Raw genomic sequence first — 22,256 nt, forward strand, 5'->3', positions numbered from 1 at the left:
ATGAACCGAAGAACTTAATTAGAAAAAAAAACTTCAACGCAACCCTAAATTTTTTGCTCAGAAAATTACTTCCAAATACAAAAACTGCACTTGGGTATACAACATTTTAAAAATTGTTCATACGTGTATAAAATACTTAATCTTTTTTCTAACAGTTTAGTAAAGCTCCAATTAAAGAAAAACCAAAAATAAAACAAAATATTTTAAATTATAGAAAAACAAAAACACGAACAAGCGCAGTGTCAGCAAAACAGTAGCACTAAATCAAATAGCTAATCTCGTGACAATTTTTTTGCAAAAAAACAAAAAATATTTATATCTACATATCTGCAAATGAGAATCGTGATGTGCTGAATGCGCGTGCGACAGCTAAAAGTGTTTTCTAAGCGCCAATATTTTGTGGTAGTTGTTGTTGATGTGAAAAATGCAATAAAAAATCAAAAATAATTAATTTTGTTAATTTTGTCTGGTGACTGAACCGAATGAATTGTTGACTATCAACTTTAGTGAGAAAATCGAAATTACATTTAGGAAAAAAAACATTAAAATTAACCGAAACCCACTGAAGACTGGAAAAATAAACTTTATTTTTGATTTTTTTTTTTCGAAAATTAAAGAGAATTGAACTTCAAAATTAAAAACACAGACCCTGAAAAATTACAAAAATAAAAATATAGCTTTTTTATAATAAAATTTATTTATGTTTTGGAAGGTAAAATATTTTTTTTTATTAATTTTTTTTTTTTTTTTATAATAATTTTATTGAGAAATTACATTAACAAAGATGCATGCATATGCGAAAAAGTAACACAATATAGAAGGTTGAAAACCGACGCCAAGTGATTACGATTAGGGATTTGTCTACGCATACATACATACATATATACATACATAATAGAAACAGCCAAACTGGCACAGCACAGATCAGCGCAAAATCCATTCAAATACCTATATAATGCAAATCAGCCGTGAACAAAGTTTTTTACACATATAAACTTTTTCAAGCTGAAAACTACAAAAACCGAAAAAGCCAATAAAAACTAATTGCATTTGTTTTCCTGCTGCATTTCCACAATTAAAATAAAATTTCCCTTTTTTAACCCTTTAACAGCGCAGTTACCAAAACAATAAGCAACAAAGATATAGCCAAATAAAAATGGTTTAAAAACAAGTAGCAAACTAAAAAGACAACAACAAAAGTGAAGTACGGTGAAGTGAACACAAAATGTGTGTACAACTACAAATAAAAAAGTGTTAAAAATCAATCAAAATATCAACGCAATGCAAATTGTTAAAATGGAAAACCCTGAAAACAGTGAAAAATAAAATTTCAACGCACAGAAACAGCGAAAAGTTCATGGCGAAAAAAATTTCGCCAACAAAATTTTGAAGCGCGTGAAAAAAATTTTTAACTAAAGGAAACACACAAAAAGGCAATAAGATACTAAAGTGCTAAAAACAAATAATCGCAAATAGCTGCAAACTGCAATTGCAAAATTTATGAAAACAAACAAACAGTACAGCCACTATGTACGAAATGCTAAAAGCAAACGCACTGCACGTGCAAATGGAATAACAATTAAATATTAAAATAAATAAAAAAAACTACAAAAACACACAGAATTTTTACAAGTCAAATGTGTAGTAAAGAAAATATTACTACAATGTGCAACAGTGCAGAAAAAGTTAAATCAAAATACGTTTCAAAAACGAGAAAATAAATATTTTTTACAAGCCTTAAATAAATACTGATATAAAATAGTGTTTTTTTTTGTTTTGTAAACAGACAACCAAAATAAATATTGGCATGACATATTGATTCAACAAAACAATCGACTTTTTTAATTATGTGCCAACGGTATCAACCAAAAACTGTGTAAATATTTATGAAATACATGAAATAGATTTTCGATTGCCAAATTTTTATGAAGCGTGATATAGAAATGGTATAAAACAATAAAGGACTTGTGTGCAGAACATACATATGTATGTACAAATGTAATTGTTGGTGTGAATATTACTTTGTGACATCTGCATTTTTTGGCATTTTATGGATGTAACAATTTGTACACGAAGCATATAAAACCGGATATTTTTTTTTTTGCGAATATTTTATACACAGGTGAGCAAATTGATTTAAAATTTTGTTTTTAAATTTATTACTAAGGTATGTTAGGGTGGTCCTTAAAATATCAACACCATGGGGCCCCCTTTTATTTTATTCTAGGTGCAAAACAAAGGCATCCACGAAAATTCCCAAAATTAAAAAGAAAAAAAAAATAGTTTGAAAAAATTTTATTTTTTGCTTATCGTAAAAGCTCGACAATATGTTGACTGTGATCAGCCATAACTTAGCGTTTACCTGTAATTACAGACATTACAATGTTAATGTTTTGCTTGTGAAGCCATAAAAGCTCGCTTGTGCGCTTGAAACTACAAGTTTTGTCTGGTACTTTTGCAAGTGAGCTCGTCGCACCATCTAATATTCACTGGTTTTATCAATTTTACGGCGATCAAAAGTGCACAGGACTATGTTTCATAAGTTATAACCCTTTTGGAGAGGCTTTGTGCTTAATACAACCTCCGTCTTTGGCATTATATTTCCTAAGACTGCTCATCATTAGCTAAGCCTGAAAAGCGCTGCATTGGTCTGAAAGCCAAAAGCTGGGAGTATGATAAACTGTGTAAATAGTTATTGTTTAGAGTGGAGCTTAGGGAGTCTCGGCTAAAACATTTAATGGCCTTTTCTACTTTTTGATAGACCACTTAGCATTCTGTCCGCATAGATATACTAGAATAATGTACAGGGTTTCTTCATTCTCTATGTGCTACAAATTTACCTGCGGTATGAACATATTTCCTTGCGTACTTTATCCTCAACACTAAGTCCTAATTTTTAAATATTTCGCATTTCCTGTTGTTGATTTAAATTTATTGCCCACGCGTGTGCAAAAAGAGATATCATGGAACCTGCATCCTAGGTAAAAGCTGCCCATAAATGATGTATGTATAATAATAATTAAAACCCTAGCTACAATGGCCCCAAAAGGTTTGCCTTAACTGATAGAGAGAGGGCTTATGTATTTATATTCAATATCCTCTATCTGCACTTTCCACAAAAATGAGATTCTGATATAAAAATTCACCAAAAAGTTAACTGTCATCGGTTTTATTAATGCTGAGCTTGTATAACGCTTGACAGAAGAATTTACTATTAAATTGCAAAGTCAGAATTAACATCACTGATGACAGGCAAGTCCCAGATGGGTTCTAACATCACAAAGTAGTTTTTGTGAAAACTGCAGATAGAGGGTATTGAATATAAGCCCTCGTGATACTATACAGAATATAGAAAACCCGGATGTCGAAAATCGAATTCAATTTCCCGTTGGCAATCCTAATGATGTCTGAACTTCGCCAAAGTATTTAGCATACATATTTAGCATACGAATGTAGCGCAGGGAAAGAGGTGACAGGTGTCATATATAGTCATTTCACTATGGTGCGACTACGCGTAGTAATTTCAGAGGTGCTTCAAATTCTTTACATCTTCTAGGTATGCTGCCTCGGTTATCGGTTGCTTAATATTTAATCTCAGCTTGCAAGCAACTGATGTTTTGTTTTCGGTTAACATGTTTTGCGCCATTTTTGCGTTTACGATGCTCCGAGCGAATTTTCAGAGACTGTGCGAAAGTGTTCTCCACACTTTGTTTTCAAGATCGTTAATATACTAAGCGGGCTAATTGGAAGCATTTGAAGATAAGATCTTGGGTCTCAGAACACCTACCAAAATAGATCTACATATGTTTATTGAGTTGTCGAAATTTATAGAAACAGAAACTTATCGAAATTTTTTGAGTTAAAGAAATTTGTCAAGTTATCGATATTTATTGAATTATCATTATTTTTTGAGTTAACAAAATTTATCGAGTTAGCGTAATGCATCGAGTTCTTTCAACTTACAGAGTAATCGATAATTATTGATTTACTGAAATTGCCTATTTTGGCGATGCGAAGTTTATGGGATTTTCGAAGCAGCGAAATTTCACACTTATATAAGTTTATCGAGTTGTCACTGCTTATCGAATTTTATCGTGTTAACAGCGTGCAACGAGTTATCGAATTTTGGCGATAGCTTTCCAAAAATATGGTGCTGTCAAAATTAACCGAGTTATCGAAATTTATAAAGGTATCCAAAGTGTATCGAGTTATCGAATTATATGGACATATATACATTTTTAAGTTATCGAAATTTATCGAGCGCTCGAATTTCACAGTTATCGAAATTATTCAAGTTACCCAATTTTGTTGAGTTATCGGATTTTAATGTTTCTGAAATTCATCATCAAATATTGAAATTTGTGGATAAACTGGAATGTATTAGGGCAATTGCAAGTTCTGCCGAAGTCCTCCAAAGACCTTCAAAGATCAAGTTCTAGTTACAAAGCATGAGTTTTTCCGGTAAGTTACTTTGTACCTTATAAGTTTCGCTAGGTGCTAAGGTAGAAAACCTCTCCAAGGCTCTTAAAAAATAGAAATACGGTCGAATTTCGACAGTAACTTACATTCTAGTCCTAATTATTGAAGTTCTCAACTTGTCTTGATTGAGGGCAACGTTGTCGAATTCGTGACTATACATTTTGGTATTGGTTCTTCTTCTTCGAAATCGCTACCAGTGTCGCCTAGCAAAATCCCTCAAAAGTTTTCCGTCTTTATTTTTCTGATATTTACCATTTTGGGCCTTTTTAACAGACTCACAAAAAATTGTAGCTAGAGAGTTCAAGAGAAATTATATGTGTATACACCGGCTAGTTTTTATAAAAACTTTATGTTATTTTTCTATCAGCTTTCTTTTAAAAGTTTTTTAACAAATCATTTTTGTTAGATATTAACACAATAAAGTAGGCAAAAAATTTACCGAAAAAGTTTATACTAAGTTTTAATTTATTTGCAAATAATTTCTCAAAACACAAAAACATTAAATCTTCCGCTATCCTTTTTGCCAAACAACAAAAACTCTCATAAATTATGCGCTCAGATGGCAATAAACCCATTCAGGCGCGTAAGTAGTATACTTAAATCAAGAGAATCAAGAAAATTAATCAAACAACGGGACTGAATGAAAATGCGTGAATGTATGTGTGTATATATTATATATGTAAGTGATATATGACATATTTGTATGTACTGTGAATGACTTTTTTTGCGAAGAAGCGTGGAGTTAAAAATAATTTTCAATTTAAGCGAAACAAACTACTACATACATTATGGTTGAAGGATCTATATATGTAGGAAAGTGAGAAGCGCGAAATGTGAAATGCTACATATATGTGTGTACATATCAGCCCGGTTGATGGATTGCTGTAAGCATGCAACATTGTGGCGAGCGCTTCCTGGCAAACGCCGACTGCCAACAGCAACAAAAATAACAGCAAATCATTAAAAATGGCAATAATGTGACAAAGTATCGGAAAAATTGCAATTAAAAAGTGCAAACGCATGAAAACAATGCAAATGCCCGCTAAAGGCTGACCGGTGTGCGTGTGATTCTCTGTGTGTGTGTTTGGTGTATGCGCGCCGCCAGTCTAGTGAAATGACGGAAAATGTAGCGAGTTCCATTTTTAATTATAAAATAATAAAAGTGCAGCAAAAAGTACACTAAATACACACAAAGGTATATACACATACATGTAATGCAATAACAGTGAAAATTGTCATTAAAAAAATACCTTTACAACAAACGTAAAGAAAGTCAATCATCCCGACAAGGCTCAGCAACCACTTAAACCCTCGACAGTGGACAGTTAGCGCGCCAACCGCTCGACCGCTCGACCAGCCGCTCAGCCGCCGCCGCCACCGACGCAGCCCAAACGCTGCGCTTGAGCGAGAACATGTGGCGAAAATTAATTACACTGTCACATCAATCAAAGCATATTATGAGCTCAAATAATAAGAAAGAGGAACACGAAAAGCTTTAAAATAAAATTCAAAAAAAAAAAAACAGAAAAAAGGAATTTTTGAATGACACATAAACGACAATAAATAAGGCTGAAAAGCGAGTGCGAAGATTTATTAAATTCAAAAAACAAAACAATGCGCCAACGAGCACCTTCATCAATGCAAATCAAATCTGTTGACAAACAATGACAATGGCGAGCAACATATCTATGCACATACGCACACACACAGTTGCGAAATTGCTGCTGCTGGCGCTGTTGCTGATACTGACGCGCGTAGGGACAATGACGCGAGGCGCGCAGACAATCAACCACCCACCACGACCCACTGTGCGGCGGCATATTACTAGCTAGCGAGCGCCGCGAGCAGCAAAACAATAACAACGCGGCATTTAAAATAAAAAATTGTAAATAATAGCAGCAGCAACAACAACAACAACAACAGTGTGACAACAACGCACAGCGCGTAACTCATTTTGTTGTGACAATGTCAAATGTGTAATTGTAATAATTTTTCGACGACTTTTCCAGACGCATACGCGCCCGCGTTGGCGCTGTCATGAATATTGTTGTTGTACTTAATGATAAAATTCACATATTTCGTCGCGCTTTTATTTTTTAAACCAACTTTTTTTCTTCCACGTTGATTTTGCCATAAACGCCCTCAACTTGATTTATTGCAGCGAATGCGCATCAATTTCCCTGCTACTGCTCGGTTTTTTACTAACTTTTTTCTCGATACTTTTCCTTTTTTAATAATTTTCCTTTCTTTTTTTGAAAATTTTGTCGCCTTTAAAAATGATGAGGATGAGTGTCATTAAAGAAAATATTTCTTAAACCGCAACCGCAGCTGTATAGCCATGGTCGTCATATCATAGACGCAGAGCAGCTGGATAGACGGACAGTTGGGACAGTTGGGACAGCTGGGCGCATGAACTGCAGAACAGAGGCCAGACAAAGGTGACAATACTCGTACAGTTGACACTTTACAATTGTTTGTCGCCCCCAGCTGTTGGCGGTATCTCATTGACATTTCCTCAGAAAAAGTCGTTAAAGCTTATTTATGTGTTTATACATATGTACATATATGTAGTACGATGTGCGTGCGTGCGTGCAAGTGTGATCGACTGACATTGTGTTTATTTTAATGCTAACGCCTCATGCCAGGAAAAACAAAGCGCATTTTGTGTGTAATGAGATACTCCTCTTTTACCTTCGCGCTAAAGTGTTGTTTTTTTTTTGCAAGGAATGCAAAAAAATGCATTGAGGTGTGAAAAGTACAGTTTCATTTGCAATGACATAGCCAAGATTCCATAAATACTTTGACCAACGGTGAAGTATTGACATGTGATGCATGTATTGCCATGTGAATGTATGAAGATTTTGTTTACATATTAAATAAAGTATTTTGAAGTGGCAACCCTAGAAATAATGCTGAGACGAAACATCTTCTAAAATATGTACACTTCGATTGATATACTTATGCAGATTTTTGAATATTTCCCAGTAGTAAAGTAACAATTGACGAAGTAAAAATTTTTATATGCAGTTGGCAACCCTAATCACAGTTTTTTTAACTCAAATTATTTTTCCGCATTTCTTGCTTTACGTCCACATTTATTATTTAGCATAATTAAATTTATTAATTATTTTTTTATTTTTAATTAGTTCCGTAGGTGGCAACCCTAAAAAAATTTTAAGTGGTTAGCAGTGCGCGCTACCATTCCACAGGGCCTGGGTTCAAGCCCGGTTCAACCCAACATCAAAAAATAAAGTTTTTTTTCTAATAGCGGTCGCCCCTGGACAGGCAATGGTAAACCTCCGAGTGTGTTTCTGTCATGAAAAACAGCTTTTCATAAAAGTACAATCGGAGTCGGCGTAAAACTGTAGGTCCCTCCCCTTTGTGTGATGTGATGGAATTTTGTGTTCTGATATATACCTCTCTAACTAAGCCTAGAAAGTATCGATGGCTCTTCATTATCGGCAATTAAGCTGCAGTGAATTGAAATTACAACGAACAAAACCTTTTTCCAAATTTTTAAATTTTTTCATTTCATCATTTAAGTTGTCAAACGACTCATTCAAAAGGGCGCCCATCTGCCTGTTAGTGACAGCGAAGTCGATCTACCATGACGTTGTTTAAAACCATATTTTCATGCATTGGAAAATTTTGCTCGGAAAAGCGTCATAGTTCACAAATAAAACAAAATTACCTAATTTTACTAAACCAAGATTCCGAGGAACGGAACTGCATCTGTCAAAGAAGATGAAATATCTTGGAGTTATTATGGATCCCAAACTTAACTGGAAACCAAACATTGAGGAGCGTGCTAGGAAGGCCACGGTGGCTCTCTATGCAGCCAAGAGAATGTTGGGCAACAGATGGGGTTTGAAACCAATAACTGTGCAGTGGATGTACACAGCTATAGCCCGACCCATTATCTCTTACGGGGTGCTGGTCTGGTGGCCAGCCCTTACTAAGGATTACGTAGTTAAAAAGCTAGGCGGAATCCAAATGTTAACAGCCGCTATCGTAACAGGTGCAATGAGATCCTGTCCGAATGAGGTTTTGAACGTCCTCCTTGATTTATTTATTACCCATAGATATCTGTATCGAAAATTCAGCTGCTGACAGCGCCATCAGACTGCGTGCCCTGGAGCTCTGGAAGGAAAGACCATTCGTGCGCGGTTCCATCCTAGACGAAATACCATTAATTAAAGCGCTGCCCACTGACTATATCCTCTTCGACAGGGTTCACCATAACCCCGCACGAAATTCCCAAGCCGCAGTGACTGGAATCAGGAATATTTCGGGCTCTTGCAGGGCTTAACTGTCTTTACGGATGGGTCAAAGATGGAATGCGGAGTTGTTGCTGGGGTTTTCATTGAGCAATATAACCTAAAATTTTCCTTCCGCCTACCAGACTAAATATTCAAGCGTTTTCCAGGCCGGAACGTTTTCTATTAAGGAGTGTTTAGACGCGACTGCTAACACCAGGCGCCTAAATGCATGCTATGTACTGTTGCATGTGCAAAAATTTCCTTCATTAAATTAATGAAATTTATGTACATGCACTTCTCAACTGCCATGTAATAAAACTTTCTTAAGTTATAATTTGATGGCAGTTCAAAGTATGCTCTGCCTAGTCGGATGCATCCTCCGGACACTGCTTCCGGAGCATTCTGCGGACTCTGCATGGCTTACAACCATGCGGAGGTGGTAATAGTTGATTACTATTGGCCACAGTGCCTACCCACTACTTTTTGGTCCAATAAATATTTTTTTATATACATACATGCAAACACACTGGTCTCCCCTCTCACTGAGTTATTCAAGGAGGCAGTAAGGTACATAAAAGTGAACATCCTCTCGCATAGCCAAGCGGCTCTATTTAGGTACTTTCTTTTAACTCTTTAGAATCAAAATGGCAAACTTGGTAATTGCTTGTCGCCAAGGTGGCAATCCACTTAAACCAACCAACTAGCCAAGCAGCGTCTTAATAACACAATATTTGGATGTTGAGTAGTCTAAGCCATAGCCGTTAGAAGGGGTGAAATTCGAATGGCTTAAGCTCTTGCCTATCCCAAGGTGAGTCACAGCTACCTAAGTAGAAATGAGTCTAGTTTTAGTCGTGTTTGCCTTGTGTATCGTCACTACATACGAATAAGGGCGCGAAGAAAGGCGGAAAACCTAGTTGACAACGAAGAAATATGTACGCGTAAACGTAGATTTATACCTGGCCAAGGACTGTCACTTAAGCACCATTCCCCAAAAACTCTTTAGGGAATTTACATACAGCTACACCCGCAAACATTTTTGGGAATTAACTCGGATCCGGGGAATTTTCGATGACAACACTTGTAAAAACGGCCAGCTGTTGTCTTTTGTACAACAAGTAAGCAAACAAAGCAGGCGAGTTTCGCGTCCGCGGTAGCCGGGTAGTCCAAAATAACCACCAACTACAAACTACAAACTCCTTTATGTGAACTTCTGCCATAAGTTCCAAAACCACAACACGTAGTTAGCCCTGATAATGAAGAAATCTGTTTGTCAATACATATGTATGTAAGTGGAATTTATAATATTCCGAGTGAATATATTTAGTAGGTCGTTGTGTTCGGGAACCTTAACCAAGATTTACCAAAAACTTTTGTAAGTGGCTAAATATAAAGTAACCCTGTGGGCATTGGGTTGTCAAAGCAATGGTTGGTCCAAAAATATCTCTCAAATTTATGGCAATTATGGTCTAAGTTCTTTTAGCACATAAACAATGCTGCTTTTACGCAAGCCGAGCAGACCCAGACTACTGCAACGGGTATTAGCCATATTTAGTTAGTCCTGAGAGAGGTGGACATTAATAAAATTCTGCGACACCTAAGTGCTGCAGTACCCCAGCGTACATCTAGCAGTGGGATCTTACAAATAGATAAATGAATAACAGACGTGGCAAAAAATTATGCAACTTCTACATAGTAAAATTATCTCTAGCATACTCAAACCAATACATGCATATTGGTGCATAGGATTTCAGATTGCATACTTTTGAACAGGAGGGTTACTTATTCACTTAGAGTTTTAGTGCTGAAAAATTTTCACACACTCTAACAGATTACACTGTCGCGATGGTCTAATCTGCAGCGGAATGAAAAATATCTTCACGCTAATTTTCGATCGGAAAAAATTCGCTTTGCTGAGCTGGATGTTAAAATCATCTTAAAATGCTGCAAAGTTTAATATTACTGTACCTGTTTATGTATTTGTGCATACATAAATTTTTTTGATGTTTATGATATTTTTTTTTGTTGTATGCCGGTGTGAATTCCATATACAGAGCACCCTTCATATCTTCCTTCAATAACGTCAATCTTTTGAGCCGCGTAACCCTGTTAAGCATTTATCTTTTACTTATGAATGTAAATATATGTATGTATGTACTATATATATATACGCACACAATAGCATGCACACATACTAGATAATATAAAAATGTAAAATTTATATTTCACATTGCACTTAAGGTCACTACTGACACACCTCGCCTTGATGGCCTGCAACTGCTTGCATGAAATGAAAAGACTTGCGTTCTTCAACATATACATACATACATACATACACAAATGTATACAACTTTACGGTATATGTATGTAGTTAAATGCATTTTAGTGCCCATGGCTGTTTAAATTCGGCGGCTGTATTTGTTTAAATAATTTTCGCCATGCTATCTACTAAATACTTATTGACCTCGAAAACAGCAGAAATGTGTTTTCCCCCACAGCACGCTGCTTTCAACAATTTAACTATGTAGTTACAATAAACAAGCAGACATCTTTACAAGGAGAATAAATATAAACATACATACATACATGCATGCATTCCTACATATTTACGTGATTTTATCTGTGCACTTTGCCAATTGTGCTTCAGTCATTAGGAAGCTGTGGCTAAAATGTATACCAACAGCAGCAGCAGCAGCAGCAAAACAGCGTAGCCGAAATCTCTGCATATTTTCCAATTTTCCAAACGAACACACTATCTACATAGCTAGTTATACATACTTATGTACATTAGGGTGGGCTGAAAAACCGGTTTTTTCGAATTTTATTGTTAACTGGGACCGTTTTTCTAGTTTCTTAAGACCCTTGGAGAGGTTTTATAACTTAGCACGCCGTTTAACTTATAAGGTACAAATTTACATACCGGAAAATCTTCTGCTTTGGAACTAGATCGCGACTAAATTTTTTCATATTTTTGAAGAACTTCTGAGGACTTGGAATTGACCCGATATAGTCCCGTTTGTAGATAAATTTCAATAATTAGATACATATCGATAATTCAATACATTTTAAAAACGCTACAATCAGATAACTCAACAATATTCGATAATTTTACTAATTTCGACAGTTTTCGATAAACTTCGATAACTCCATAAATTTGGATACCTCTACAAATTTCGATAACTCGGTTAATTTTGATAGCTCCACATTTTTCGTAAGCTATCGAAAATTTCGATAACTGGTTCCACTCTAGTAGCACGATAAAATTCGATAAACTCATATAACCTTGAAATTTCGAAAAATTTGTATATTTCGAAAATTCCAAAAACTTAGATTCGATAAATGGACAAATTTCAGTAAATCAATAAATATCACTAACTCGATACATTGAAAGAACTCGATGCATTACGTTAACTCTATAAATTTCGTTACTTCATTAAATATCGATAACTTGACAAATTTCGATAATCTCATAAATTTTTATTATTTTATTTATTATTTATGGATGAAAAATAATTAATAAAATACTAATTATATAACGAAATTCAGTTCCCCACAAAAAATTTAAATTATAATTTTAAGTTTTATTATTTAAACACTAAATAAACTATAAGAATTTGATTAGATAGAGAATTAAATTTACGATCGAAGTAAGTTAAGAAAAAAATTATTTGAATTTTGATATTGACCGAAAATTTTCATCTTCCGCAAAGATTTTTTTAAAGCATAACGAACGATATTTTTTCTATTGCCGAAAAAACTGATTAAAATTCGCTTGTTTTTTTGTTACACCCTAATGTACAAATGTATGTACATACATACACACATATGTATGCTTCGAGTGGTTGATCTTATTTTTGTTGTATTCAAAATTTATTTTTCTTTAATTTGTCTTAATTTATCTATTTTCTTTCTAAACTTTTTTCATTCAAATTTTTTGTGTATTTGTGTATTCCACATTAAACACTGATTTCCTCAGCAGCATTGTTTGAGAGACCCGTACAAGCAGAAACTTATTTGAAACAAAGTAAACAAAAATCAGTGCACACAAAAAGAAACCTAAAGCGTCCGAAAACATTTAAATTTTTCCCAATTTTCCTATTTACGAGCATTTTTAGTAGCTAGTAGCACTGTTTCTTTTTCTGCAGACGCATACACGGCAAGAATTATTGGCACTTGTCCAAAATTCATGGTTAAACAGACCAAACGGTGCGCCGGCAGCCAGCGCTAAGGGGCGGGAGAGAATCGGAGGAGGCTTCTAGCGGAGAGAAGATGGACCTAGCTGGTGGTAGCGTTTGCTATTTTGGCACTTTTTAGCTGGGCATTCTGGCTATTTCTTGCTGCTTGTCGGTCGTTGCTTACTGTTGCTGTTGGTGTTTGGCAGCCGTTGCCTGATGGCTGCTGGCTGCCATTTCTGCTACCATCTCCGCGCGCTGATTTCTGGGCATTTGTTTTTTTTTGTTTTTTTTTTTGTTTAGCGCGTGGCTTAGATTTTGTACTTCTGCTGTGATTTTTTTCAGCATTTTGGTTCTGGTTTTTGAGTTTTTTCTTCAAAGCGTTGTCTGTTTTTATGTATATTTTCTATGTTGGCGGAATTTTATTTTTATCAGCAGCAGTATTAGCAACGCTTGGAGCAGCTATACCCCTGATAGTATTGAGTACATCGCCCTTCTTTAATTCCACTTATACATATGTAAGTAGCTGACGACGGCAGGCAATGGCAAACCGCTTTTAATACAAAAAAAAATATTGGCAAAGTTTTGTTATCAATGCAAGCTTGCAAATTTGTTCAATAGCACGCGTTTGATAGCTGTTATCATATCAATGACATTTCTTTTATTCTCTTTTATGCTTATTTTCGTAACAATTGGGGTATTTTCTAACAAATTACAAAATATGATCGATTTCCAAACACTTTTTTTTCATTTTGTCGTCCTAGATCGACTAAATCTCAAACTGTGCGCCGCCGAGTGTATTTCAGGCATGCAAAAGCTTTTCATAAAATCCATTTGACGTTCGGAGGCGGAGTATAACTGTAGCTCCCTCCATTTGTGTAAGATGCACTCTACAAATTTGAGGAAAAGCTCGGCCTAACACTTAGCAAAAATGTAAGCGCCTCAGGTTTTCAGTATGCATGATTTCTCTGTTGTATATTCCACGAAATCTGGAGCTGTTTTTGCTTTTGTGGTAGCCGTTCTTTTATAGAGGAGGAAGCATCGAATGCCCAGCCCCAAATCTTAACCAGTCTGTGTGGGACTTTAACCCTTATCTTCATGTACGATTACCTTCCCGGTGTTATCGTCGAGTATTATTTTGTAAATAAGACCACCACGCCCTTCACTTTTTGTATGGCTGTGTTCAGAAATGCATCAAGACAAAGTATCAGTCTCTTTTATGTCTAAACTATATTTGATGGAAATGTCATATTTACGCAACTAAGTTCCCATTCGGCATTAAACTGTGGTAGCGCATAGTGAGCATCTTCATAAATTATAGTTTAGAAATAAAAAGGACTGTAGTGCGGGCACTCTGGGTAAAGTGTAGAGTGTCTGGATCAGGAAGACATTTAGCTCGCCGTGCTTTCAGTTTAACGTGTATGATTTCGTTCATCAGCTCTGGAATCGTCTCGGGCTTATTTATATTTAAACTATTTCGGGATTTAGAGATTTTCGGAACTTATTGATATAATAATCGGTTTTGTTATCGATATTTTTATCGATATTGTTATTGATATTTTTATTCATTTTCTTATCGATATTTTTATCGATTTTTATATCGATTTTTATCGATATTTTTATCGATTTTGTTATCGATTTCGCTATCGATATTTTTTATCGAATTTGTTATCGATTTTGCTATCGATATTTTGATGGATGTTATCGATAGAATATAAAGACAAAAATAAAGATAAAGAAAACCAAATAACATAAATGTGATTAGAACGAAAAGGATAGATGTAGGGATGTAGATAGAAAAAAAAACCAAAAATATAACCTTAAGCAAAAGCAGATGTATGTATGTATGTATATATATATTGGTTATAAGACAATCTAGATATGTAACGTAAGTTTCGCATCTCCAGTGTGGCCCAGGCGCACTTACTTTTTTTTGCAACCAGAAACACTAATATACATTTCTGAAGGATTTTGGGGCGCTAATTTTTATATCACGTCAAGTTTTTGAGATATCCTAACCTGAAAATGTGGTCATGTATTACTTTCTGCTTCTTCAGCCCTGGTAGCCTGTCTAATTGCTGTCAAAGATCTGTAACACCCTTGAATGTTTCTGGATTTTCAGGGAAAGTAGTATACAGTAGTGTTTCTTAGGCTCTATCCGATAACGAGAAGAGATCTAGGTGTTAAAGGGAAATCAGTTTATGAGAAACGCTTTCACTATACTATCCACCAAGAAAAAAGAGATATTTTTCCTACAAAGGAAGACAACATCAAGAGGAATTAGATCTAATATGAATTAGTCATAAATTATTCTAAAATAGCAATTCCTTAGAACTAGACTAAATAGGTTTGTAATACGAATTAATGTTATTTTAGGATTACTTTTTTCCAATATCAAGACTATATCAAGTAGCTGTCATATGTTGCAAAACCAGGCACCGTATATATTCATAAATTGACAGCTCGCAGCATCATAAACTTATTCGGCGCTAAACCCCACCAGCAAAGTAAATGAGTGGGTGTGGGCGAGAGATGAGTGTTGTGTTGCTCGCTCCAAGAAACTGTCAGGCATCAGCAGTAAAACCAAAATAAACACTAAATGGCAAAATAAAAAATTTAGAAACGTATACAAGGTACATACATATATAGCTACAAACATTGTTGCAGATGCATTTGCACCAACACATCGACGAGTACCAAGTGCATGCAATATACTAAATACATTCGTTTTGGCCGCTTTGACTCGTTCATGTCCAAGCATTCAGACTAAGCATTTGCTTAGAAGCTTCTTAAAATTCGCATTATTGTTGCACCAGCTGTCAATATTTTTGTTTCGTAGTGCCTTAACTCTTTGCTTTTTTGATTTTCTATTTTTTTGTTTTTGCTCATCGAACTTTTGCTGCTGTTTTTCGTTTGGCCACCAAATGCCTGGCTGTCATGTCCGCGCAAATTCGTTCACCGCCGTGTTGGTCCACCGCCTGGCCGTTGTGCGATCTATGTATGTAGTACGTATCGACGTGCGAGGTCAGTTGGCCTGCGGTGGCTGTTGATTTCTTCACCTTCTTCTTCTTCCTCTGTCCCTGCCACAAAGCCACTCAACGGCTCGCACGCTGCGCATCATTCATTGGTCATTGATGGTTATTTTTATACAAATTAAAAAGGCTGTCAAGTGTTGATGCCACTGTGCCGCCCTGCCACGGCTGTTGTTGTTGCTTTTGCTGCTGCTGGTTATTTGGTTATTGTTTACCGGCTTGCCACAGCTATCGCTGCAATTGTGGCGTCTCTACGTTCGATTGCTTTGCTGTTGTTAATTTTGTTGTTGCGTTGAGTGACATTTATTGCCAGCACCATTGCCATCGGCAATATGCTTGCTGCTTGCCGCACTGTCGAACTGTCATGTTGTTTGCTACTGCTGGGTTGCTTTTATGTACATTAGGGTGTGCATCGGAAATTTTTTTTTGAAATTTCAAGACGCTACCCCCTAATGTCCTTCCTTTTTATGCGAAATATTATTGCCTATTTTTATAGATTTTTCAAAAATCGTTTAGAGGTCGCGACTTGCATTTTAGGTCTAAAAGTACGGTTTTGTAGATTTATCAGTTTTTGAATGACTATTTTTCATTAGATAGCAAAGATCGAAGAGGATTTTTTTTATTTGCCTTTAAAGTGATGTATAATAATCTATTGTCAGACTTGGGCTGTTAGGAGTTTTCATCGGGAAAATAAAAAAGAAAAACACTTCTTATTAATTTTTTAAATTTCCGCAATTTTAAAATATGTAGTACTATCAAAAATTAAATCTATTTTCAAATACACTGGCACCTCATTTATTGCGATCGTATAAGAATTGTCGCAGTTAGACGACTTTTCTTAAATACGGCCGTATTTTCTGGTCTAAAATGACAATTTCAAAAAAAAAAATTGTCGATGGGCACCCTAATGTACATCTGTAAATATGGATGCGCGTGTGTTGCGGCGACGGACGTTACATTGTGCGCCCAACAGCAAAATATTTCACTTGGCGTTTTTTTGAGGTTGCATTGTTTTTATTTCAATTGAACTTTTTTTGTTGTTGTTTTTTTTTCTTTTATCATTTTCCTTGATTGTTTTGTTGTTGTTGCTGCGGCTGCTGTAGCAGCTAGTGTTGCCGCGGCACATTTTTTCACCACTCAATTCAATTTGTATTCTATTTTTGTGGGCCAAGGCAGTTGCTGCTGGCACGCCGCTGATGGATGGATGATGCAAAAGCAGGGGGACAAGTTGGGTTTTTGTTTGGATTACGGTACAATGAATTTTAAAAACAGCCGACAACAAATAAAACAAAACAAAATCAACTTAAATTAAATCAAATAAAACTAAATTCTATTCAATCACATAAAACTATAAAAAGAAAAATAAAACAAAATAAAAACAAAAAATTTTAAAAATTTAAAAAGTATTTAATAAAACAAAAATGCATAAAATAAAAAATGCAACTTTTAATGAGCTTTCTTTTGAATTTGTTAGATTTTGTTTAGTATATTTTTTTTCTTTATGCATTTTGAAATGCGAACTTTACTGAAATGTCAATAGTTTGAAAGGAAAACATATTGAAAATTCTATTATTTTATTTTGTATGCAGCATCTATCTACTACATACATCATTTTAAGTGTTTTCGAAATCGATTTCATACAACTTTTTCTATCTTTTATCTTCTTCCAGCCACGTTTATGGCAAAAATTGCGCCTATTCAACAGCCAAATTAAGGTAAGACGTTTCATTATATTTTTTCTACTAAGGAAAATCTATCACATGTTTATCAAAAAATTATAATAGATGCAGTATTTTTTTAACTATAGAAAATTGTTTTAATTTTTTTAGTTTAGAATTTTTTATAATTATTATATTTCAAATCAAAATAAAGTTGAGGAAACAAATTTTACAATCAAATGACCTTTTTAAAAAAAAATAAAGTAGGCTTAAAAAGCTTCATAAATTGACGTTTTCATACATATTTCAATTTATAAACCTTTTCTAAAGCTACTTTATTTTTTATGAATAAGGCTAAACATTTTTTAATTTTCAAAAATTTTCATAACTTTAATACTTGTTTATATATGGTTTACATATTCTTATTCTTGTTTTTATTAAATTTTTTTAAATAAAATTTTTGTTAAATTTTTTAGAAAATTTGTGTATTTGTTTGTAGTTTCATTTATTTTTTTTATTGACTGAAATACTTTTATTTTATAAAACAATTACTAGAAAATTAAAGAACAAATAATAAAAAAAAATTAAAACAAATACATATTTAAGTTAAATATCGTTTACAGTTTATTCTTATAGAAATTTTTTAGAATATTCTTATTTTAATTGATATCTTTGTGTTGGAAAAAGACTTTTATGTTAAGTAACGTAAGAAAAAAATTTTGTAAAAAAAATTCTAAATAATAATTTTAAAAATTAATATTCCGACCAAAATTTATTTATTATTTTATTTATTCTTTATTATTATTTATTATTTTCAAATTCTTAAACTGTTTTTATTGAATACTTAGCAAACTTTTTTATTTTAAAGTTTTTTGACCATGGAAAAATTTAGTATCTAAAAAATTAAAAATAATACTTTCAAAAAATATTATTTTTACCAAAATTTATTTATTCTTTTATATACATATGTATTACATTTATTATTTATTATTATTACTTCTTTTGTTTATTATTTTTCAAATTTCTCATACTTTTTTATTTAACACTTAGCAAAACTGTTTATTTTAAAGTTTCTTACGATTAAATCAGTATCCAAGAGTTTTTGAATATGCATTTTTTATTAAACATTTTTTATTTGAAATTTCGAATAAATAATTTATGATTTTTTTTTTTAATTTTGTTATTTTTTGGCATATCACAATTTATATTCTTCAGTTTTATTGGGCTTGAGGCCTTTAATAATGAAATTTTTGTAGAAAAACAGCAATAAATGATTGAAAAAGCAGAACACGTGAATTATTGTTGTTTTTCCATAAAAACTTTCATCAGAAATGGTCTCAAGCTCAATAAATTGTCAGATATAATTTTTTAGAAAAGTATTTTAACACTTGTTATAAAATAATTTTGAAATAGTAAAAACAAACTACCAAGGAAATATTGCTAGTTTATTATTATTCACAATTTCCGGATTTTTTTTATTATAATTTCTTTATTTTTAATTTTTTTAGTTTTTTTTTGAAGAATTTAGAAAAAATAAAAAAAAAATTATAATTTAAATAAAAAGGGTTTATAGTTTTTTCTTATTCAAAATGTTTGAATTTTTTTTAACTTTTTAAATTAAATAAAAAAGAGAATATTTTTTTGTTAATTCTTACTCAAAATTTGTTATTTTTTATTTTATTATAAAATCCTTATTTCTACTTTTTTAAGTATTCTTAGAAAAACAATTTACGAAAAATTTTATGAAGAGTTTAAAAGGAAAAAATTTTAATTAAAAAGGCTTTACTAAAAATAATTTCTTTATTTTTCTTTTTTAAGTTTTCTTTAGAAAACCAATTTACAAAAAAAAATTTTAAAAAACGTTAAAAGAAATAATTTTAATTAAATAAGGTTTTATCACAACAACAATTCAAAAAGTTAGACTTTTAAACTTATTAACCAACATAAAAGAAATATTTTATCGTAGTTTTTTAATTATTTCTGCTTCAAACTTACTTTTCGCAACTTGAAATTTTTGTTTATAGTTTGTCCTTATACAAAACGTTCCATTTTTTTTTTTTGTTTTAGGTTTAACTAAAATAATTGTTAGGCTATTCTGTCCAAATTTGTTATAATCTGTTTTATTTCATTATAATTCCAACTTTCTACATAGAAGTTTTTTAGAAAAACCATTTACAAAAAATTAAAACCGAAATAATTTAAACAAAAAACCGTTTATGGAAAAAAAATACTTTATTCTTATTCAAAATGTTTGTTTCTTTTTTTTTATTTTTATTTTTTTGAAATTTGTTACAGAAACTGAAAATAATATTTCTTCCTATTTTTTTAAATCATGTGTTCCATTTTTGCCTATTTTTTTAAAACAAATTTTTGTCACTCATGCGTGCCCACAACCTTACCCTCTCTATAGGCATATTTTCGGCACTTCGGCATTTTTTCTCAAAGTGTTAAACATTTTTCACATTGTAACCACACTTCCTGCACCCCCACGTTTCACCTTCCAACCATTGATGCCACCCTATTAGCCATCCTTGGCACGAACAGCACCATTGGACTGGCATCGTCGGCATGGCACCAGCACTACTGACGTCTATTGGCCACTCATATGCACACGTATGCTAGTATATGTATGTACATATGCTTTTGGCTTCTAGCATCTGCTTTCAGCCTGTTGACGCCACCAGCTTCGATGGGAGCACTTTGCGGCCGTTGTCATTTCACTTTGTTTCTATTTGTTTCGGCGCTTCGTGTTGGTGACGCTGGCAACCTCTTATGGAGGCAGTGGTTTTGATGGCCTCGAAGATCCAACCGCAGCAGTCACCTCTAATGCCGCTTACTTCTATGTACAGACAATGTCTTCTATGTCTCACTTGTCCCCTTGATAACTTGGAGTGGTTGCTGCTACTACTCTTTGTTAATTTACGCGCGCGCTTGCGAGTGTTTGGCTGTGTGGTTTATTTGCTTGGCTGTGTGTGTCACTGCTGCCGCTGCCGCTGCTGTTGGCGTGCATTACTATGTAAATTTAGTCTACTCATGCACAAATGTAGAAGAAGTGTGAAGGTGTGTTGTTAGTGCGCCTGCTTGTCACCGGATGTTAGGCGTGGTGCTCTAATTTCCTTTGCCGTGACGCCATCTTTCATCGTCATCATCATCGCCTTCATCATTTTCTCGTCTTTGTCGTAGTCTTTACTTGCGCTGCAGCGACTACTCGAAAGCTTGTTGCAGTATTCGTTTCTTAACTTAACTCAGCAAATAGGCGACTCGATTCATCAGCGCAAAGGCACTGCCGCACTTCCTCGGCAAACAAACGCACTTGCATACATGCATACGTCTATATGTACGTATATGTATGTGAACATCCATCCGTATATCATATCCTTTTTCGCACAAACCTTCTCTGTTCCACATTTGTTGAATTTGTTTGCATTTGCGGTTGAACGCTTGCGCTGCCTACATATCTCAAATGGCCTTTTCGTACCAGCTGCTACCACCCTAAAGTCTCCAAGCAGTTCAACAGCCTCTTCGTATGCTCGCTGGCATCTCCCTCCAGCTACTTTACCATCCCACGTTCTTCTCGCTCCTTGCCTGCTCTGTTTAGCAGACATTTAGTTCCCTCTGCTGTCACTCGCTCGCCGCTTTCCACTTGTATTTTATTTTCTTTTCAAGTCGATTTTTTTTGCGGTTCACCATTGCTGCCTCTGGGTGCTCTGGGTGCCCCTCTACGCGACACTCCTGCGCGATGGCTTTTCATTTATGTTTGTAAGTAAATTTCTGCTGCCTCGTCGCTTATTAAAAAATGTTCCACATTGTATATTTTAGTGTGACAGCGTTTTTATTTAGCCTTATGCGCTTGATTAGCTTGGAAAGGTAGCAGCGTGGTGCGAATTGAAAAGAAGTGGGTACTCGAGTAGCGTACCTAAGTGCTGGCGAAATATGTTTTAAAATTTTTTTTTTTGTTGGAAATTGCTTTTACAGCTCCCAAGGGCATGCCGCTACCGGTTGGTTGGCAGTAAGCAGGACAAACAGCTTTTTATTGAAATTTCTGTACATAAATTGGATGGAAATGCAAAATTTGGCATAATTTGCGGCAGCAATGCTGGTTACGCACAGAGGGCATAAATTTCAGGTCAGGAGTCTTTAAATGCTTTGTTTCAACTTTTTCTTAAAAAAAATAAACCAAAGCAAAGCATACAACTTTTTGATGTTCCATAAAGTGGTGGGTGGGCAGCTACGGCTTTCAAATATTTTTGGCATAGAGTGGCCATGTGTTCTTTTTTTTACAAATTAAAAAAAAAAATACAAAAACACTTAAATGCTCAATAATTTCTATCTCTGTGCCTAACATTCACAATATTCCTGTTTGACAGCCTGATTTATGGAAATGAATGAATGCCTAGGGTGGCCAAGTGCGCATAAAAATATTTTTTATGATTTGAAAGTAAACGGAGTAAAATTTTTGGCATTACATAAAGTGGTTTGCAGTTGTAGTTTCTAACATCTACTGGATAGAGTTGCCAAGTGCTGTTCTAACAAAACAAGTTTTGGAAAAAAATTGTACATAAATTATTATTTATGTGTATAAAATAATTTGTACCATATCCACCCAGATGTGCAAATGTTTATCATAAATGTAATTTTGATTTAGAATTCAATCAAAAA

General features: G+C 34.1%; 1 protein-coding gene across 1 annotated transcript in view; it reads left to right on the forward strand.

Annotated features, from left to right (window-relative positions):
* Positions 1 to 22,256, forward strand: part of LOC118740854 — a gene marked incomplete at its 3' end in the record, with an annotated part of 173,507 nt that overhangs the window by 2,473 nt on the left and 148,778 nt on the right. The window contains 2 exon segments of the mRNA XM_036472578.1: positions 1,112 to 2,122; positions 17,610 to 17,654.

The sequence above is a fragment of the Rhagoletis pomonella genome, unplaced genomic scaffold (genome assembly GCF_013731165.1).
Source record: "Rhagoletis pomonella isolate Grant_MI unplaced genomic scaffold, Rhpom_1.0 Rhpom_scaffold_00006, whole genome shotgun sequence".
NCBI classification, from domain to species: domain Eukaryota; kingdom Metazoa; phylum Arthropoda; class Insecta; order Diptera; family Tephritidae; genus Rhagoletis; species Rhagoletis pomonella.